Below are 5,868 nucleotides of genomic sequence, written 5' to 3'. Positions count from 1 at the left end.
GAACTAAAGAGCTGCAGCTTCACAACCAATGAGCCGCATGTGGCTCGCGAGCCGTAGGTTGCCGACCTCGGCCTTAAGGGGCTGGCCTGTATCGTATACATGATTCTCAAGTATAAATCAAACAACAGCTGCAAACTTTGTCGTCATAACACATTGCTGCAGAAACCAGTGGTAGAAAGTTACTCTTGGAAGATAATCCGCAGAACACAAGGTTTGTGCACGCTGCAGATGGTACGGATACAGCACGCAAACTTCTCCAGATAGTCACGTGCGATACACTGCTTTGGAAGTCTAACCAGGAACTTCCTGCATAGTACTGAGCAGACGTGCTTCATCCTATGGTGCTATACATCTTGGCCGACCCCTGTTCCCCGGTGGACGCGTGAAATTCCCGTATTCACAGAGGCGGCCATTAATTCCTTCAAACGTCTTTCGGTCTGGTAATCTGCGCAGTGGGTAGGGTTCGTGATACAATGTATTACCATCCGCCAAACTGCGCATGTAATGAATGAAAGGTCGCGACCTTTTCGTTGGTGTACATTTCCAGACTGCAAACCATGGGCACAGGTAATTACAAACCACCCCATGCACAATTCTGGTAACTATTACGGATTCATTAACGTTCCTAGTACTATGTGCCACTTCAGACCAGACTACACACCACAATTACTAGCCATGGATATGCCGACAGCTACATATCTAACTGGTGGTCGCTGTATTTCATTTGCGCGCTGGAAGATATTCAGACTCATATCACATTTAGTCACAATTTGATTACTTGTGTAACACTTCTAATAGGCGTCGCACATTTTACTCTGGCAAACAGCAGTTGTCAGTGTGCTCTGCGTAACAGTAAAATCCTCGAATAGCTCGGTAACTACGCATTTCCGGTCCCATATTGACAGTGATTCTTTTCTTCTTGTTGTATGAAGAATTCATGCCAACGGCCTTGCCGCAGTGGTAACACCGGTTCCCGTCAGATGACCGAAGTTAAGCGCTGTCGGGTTGGGTCAGTACTCGGATGGGTGACCATCCGGGCTGCCGAGCGCTGTTGGCAAGCGGGGTGCACCCAGCCCTTGTGAGGCAAACTGAGGAGCTACTTGACTGAGAAGTAGCGGCTCCGGTCTCGTAAACTGAAATACGGCCGGGAGAGCGGTGTGCTGACCACATGCCCCTCAATATCCACATCCAGTGACGCCTGTGGACTGAGGATGACACGGCGGCCGGTCGGTTACCGTTGGGCCTCCCAAGGCGTGTCAGGACGGAGTTTAGTAGTTTACTTTTAATGAAGAATTCATTCCTGAAGTTTTGCCGTCGAGTTTTGAACCACCTTGTATAACAGTCCCTCCAGAACAAACATAAAGGTATGACTGACTACTACAATGTTTTAATTTCTTGTTACTGCGACACAACAGCTAGTCCTCCGTAGCCCACTGTTCGGGGCTTCCACCGCTTTGACAGCAGTCTTTACTGCGGTGCATGTCCCGAAACTCGAAGCTGATAGCGGTTCAGACGTTCTTATTATGAAACAGATTTTTTCTAAAATTGCTGATGAAAGTATTTTTCCTCACTTGTTACCCTTCTGTTATCACTCAGCAATAGTGTGAAACGAATACACTGATCGAAAAAAGGAGTTGTGCGACATAAACGAAATTGCGTAGGCGTGTTTCTACATCTGAAAGAAGATATTTATTCAAATTTCGATCCAGTTGCGTAAGGGTGGCGCTACCACCACGAGGATGAAAATCAAGTTTACTTTAAATGTACGCTGTAACGGTTGTGAGTTTTAGTTACCTGTCAGATTGGACGTGGTGAGTTGATGTCAGTCATGAATGCCTTTAAGGTGACAGAGACGCCATATTTAACACCTCACAAACTTTGAAGGAGGTCGCGTAATAGGGCTACGACCAGCTGGATGATCCTTCTGCGATACTGCAGAATGATTTGACAGGAATACAGCAACTGTATATGACTGCTGGCAGCGGTGGTCACGACTATGCAGAGTCACAAGAAGACCGGGCCCCAGACGGCCGCGTGGCACTACAGAGAGGGAAGACCTTCGTGTTCGGCGTATGGCTCTGGCGCATCGTACTGCATCTCCAGCAGCAATCTGAGCAGCAGCTGGCATCACAGTGACACAAAGGATTGTTACAAATCGTTTACTAAAAGGACAGCTCAGCTCCGAACGAGACGTCCCGTAGCGCGCATTCCACAAAGACAAGACCGCCACCACTTGCAATTTCCGTGGTGTCAAGCGAGAACTCATTGGAGAGCCGGGAGGAGGTCTGTTGTATTTTTTTATGAAAGTTGGTTCTGCCTCACTGCCATTGATGGCCGTGTGTTAGTTAGAGGGAAGCCTGTTGAGGGCCTGTAATCAATCTGTCTGCATGCTAAACACACTGGACCTACACCTGGAGTTTTGGCCCGTGGTGCGATTTCGTATGATAGCAGGAGTACTCTCGTGGTTATCCCACGCACTCCGACTGTAAATATGTACTTCGGTCTGGGGATTAGATCTGCTGTGCTGCTATTCATGAACACCATTGCAGAGGGCGTTATCGAAGAGGATAACGCTCGCCCACATACCGCTGTTGTAACCGAACGTGCTCTACAGGATGTCGACATGTTGCTCTATGCTGCTTGATCACCAGATCTGTCTTCACTCGAGCACACGTGGGACATCATCGGGTGACAACTCCAGCGTCCCTATACAGGGTGTTACAAAAAGGTACGGCCAAACTTTCAGGAAACATTCCTCACACACAAAGAAAGAAAATGTGTTAGGTGGACATGTGTCCGGAAACGCGTACTTTCCATGTTAGAGCTCTTTTGATTACTGCTCTTCAAATCACATTAATCATGGAATGAAAACACACAGCAACAGAACGTACCAGCGTGTCTTCAAACACTTTGTTACAGGAAATGTTCAAAATGTCCTCCGTTAGCGAGGATACATGCATCCACCCTCCGTCGCATGGAATCCCTGATGCGCTGATGCAGCCCTGGAGAATGGCGTATTGTATCACAGCGCTCCACAATACCAGCACGAAGAGTCTCTACATTTGGTTCCGGGGTTGCCTAGACAAGAGCTTTCAAATGCCCCCATAAATGAAAGTCAAGAGGGTTGAGGTCGGGAGAGCGTGGAGGCCATGGAATTGGTCCGCCTCTACCAATCCATCGGTCACCGAATCTGTTGTTGAGAAGCGTACGAACACTTCGACTGAAATGTGCAGGGGCTCCATCGTGCATGAACCACATGTTGTGTCGTACTTGTAAAGGCACATGTTCTAGCAACACAGGTAGAGTATCCCGTATGAAATCATAATAATGTGCTCCATTGAGCGTAGGTGGAAGAACATGGGGCCCAATCAAGACATCACCAACAATGCCTGCCCAAACGTTCACAGAAAATCTGTGTTGATGACGTGATTGCACAATTGTGTGCGGATTCTCGTCAGCCCACACATGTCGATTGTGAAAATTTACAATTTGATCACGTTGGAATGAAGCCTCATCCGTAAAAAGAACATTTGCACTGAAGTGAGGATTGACACATTGTTGGATGAACCATTCGCAGAAGTGTACCCGTGGAGGCCACTCAGCTGCTGATAGTGCCTGCACACGCTGTACATGGTACGGAAACAACTGGTTCTTCCGTAGCACTCTCCATACAGTGACGTGGTCAACGTTACCTTGTACAGCAGCAACTTCTCTGACGCTGACAGTAGGGTTATCGTCAACTGCACGAAGAATTGCCTCGTCCATTGCAGGTGTCCAGGTCGTTCTAGGTCTTCCCCAGTCGCGAGTCATAGGCTGGAATGTTCCGTACTCCCTAAGACGCCTATGAATTGCTTCGAACGTCTTCCTGTCGGGACACCTTCATTCTGGAAATCTGTCTCGATACAAACGTACCGCGCCACGGCTATTGCCCCGTGCTAATCCATACATCAAATGGGCATCTGCCAACTCCTCATTTGTGAACATTGCACTGACTGCAAAACCACGTTCGTGATGAACACTAACCTGTTGATACTACGTACTGATGTGCTTGATGTACTGTAGAGCAATGAGTGGTATGTCAACACAAGCACCGAAGTCAACATTACCTTCCTTCAATGGGCTCTAACATGGAAATTAAGCGTTTCCGGACACATGTCCACATAACATCTTTTCTTTCTTTGTGTGTGAGGAATGTTTCCTGAAAGTTTGGCCGTTCCTTTTTGTAACACCCTGCATACTCCGACCCAGTGCAACAGGCAAGGAACTCCATGCCACAAACTGACATCAGGCACCTGTGCAATATAATTCGTTCTGTCACTGTGGTGTCAATTGTTGCTCAGATTGCTGCTGCAGGTGCATTGCGATGCGCCAGAGGCATGCACTTTTACATGCTTGCACTCAAAATTGTGGCAGTTATACCGGTTAATAATGTACCAGCTTTGCACATTTCCAGTGCCTTATTCCGTACTTACATTAACATGTGATCTTGCAATGTTAATCACTGAAATATGTTGCCTAGACGAATGTACTCTCAATATTTCATTACTCAACATTAATTGTTTTTTGAGGTTGCGGTTATTTTCCGTATGTGTATATTCCTAGCTTTACATCTGAATTAAATATTTTAGTGGGGAGTAAAAAAAACGTTTGTAACTGGACCGTAATATATTTTACGGGTGTTTTCGTGCCACGTTCTCGCATTGAGGTTATTGTGAACATGAAACAGTATGCTTATATCAACATTCTTGGGGGCAAAACGTTGCCTTTTCTTCTACATCTTCATGACGAACGCGGTGTGGACACTCCCGTCTATCAAGATGGCAAGAGCCGTGTGCAAAGGGCTGCGCGATTGCCTTCTGATGTATCTCGTAGCAATCCTAGATTACAGTTGTGTAGGTTTATTTCTGGAGGAGACTGAGAGGGAGCTACAGCGCACATAAAGAATATTAGTTCACTTTTAGTGAAAATGTTTTATATGGGGTACTTAACATGAATGTAGTCCATGTGCACCTGAATGACAATATACAGGGTGGTTATAATATAAACTTTCGCTACTTGAGAGGGCCCTATGAAAAATGAATAATCGTAGGATAATGAAACTTTCTGGAAACATTAATAAGGACATGTGGAAGACAAATGAGAAACAAACAATTGAAAGAAAAATTTTATTTTCCCCGTGAGAGCGTTAAAATCTGGGGACCTTGGTGGCCACACAGCTTGGAAGGATCGCCAATGATTCGATTTTCCTGAAATGTGTTACGGAGTAGCAGAGTGACCTCACGAGGAGTGCGTCGATGCTCACGAAGAGCACTAGCACTGTTACCGTTGTTTTGATGAAACAGCTTTATTAGCAAAGCCCTTCTCACGTTTTGCAGACCTGCGTTTACTTTCGGCAACTGTAATGCAGCCGGTCCTGGTGGCCGAGCGGTTCTAGGCGCTTCAGTCCGGAAGCGCGCGACTACTAGGGTCGCAGGTTGGAATCCTGCCTAGGGCATGGATGTGTGTAATTTCCTTAGGTATGTTCAAGTAGTTCTAAGTTCTAGGGGACTGATGATTAAAATGGTTCAAACGGCTCTGAGCACTATGGGACTTAACATCTGAGGTCATCAGCCCCCAAGAACTTAGAACTACTTAAACCTAACTAACCTAAGGACATCACACACATCCATGCCCAAGGCAGGATTCGAACCTGCGACCGTAGCAGTCTCGCGGTTCCGGACTGAAGCGCCTAGAACCGCACGGCCACCGCGGTCGGCTGACTGATGACCTCAGATGTTAAGTCCCATAGTGCTCAGAGCCATTTGTACTGTAATCCACACTGATGTTTGTGTTTCAACCCTACGTCGCCGCACTACTACCAGCGCCTAA

The 5,868-nt window shown here is 46.8% G+C and overlaps 1 pseudogene; it reads left to right on the top strand.

Moving 5' to 3' along the window:
• Positions 1 to 939: 939 nt before the first annotated feature.
• Positions 940 to 1,057, top strand: LOC124597479 (annotated as a pseudogene).
• The last annotated feature ends 4,811 nt before the right edge of the window (positions 1,058 to 5,868 follow it).

Source organism: Schistocerca americana, chromosome 2 (assembly GCF_021461395.2).
Source record: "Schistocerca americana isolate TAMUIC-IGC-003095 chromosome 2, iqSchAmer2.1, whole genome shotgun sequence".
NCBI classification, from domain to species: Eukaryota; Metazoa; Arthropoda; class Insecta; order Orthoptera; family Acrididae; genus Schistocerca; species Schistocerca americana.
Note: the sequence above shows the minus strand (reverse complement) of the source record. Positions and strands in the feature narration are given on the sequence as shown.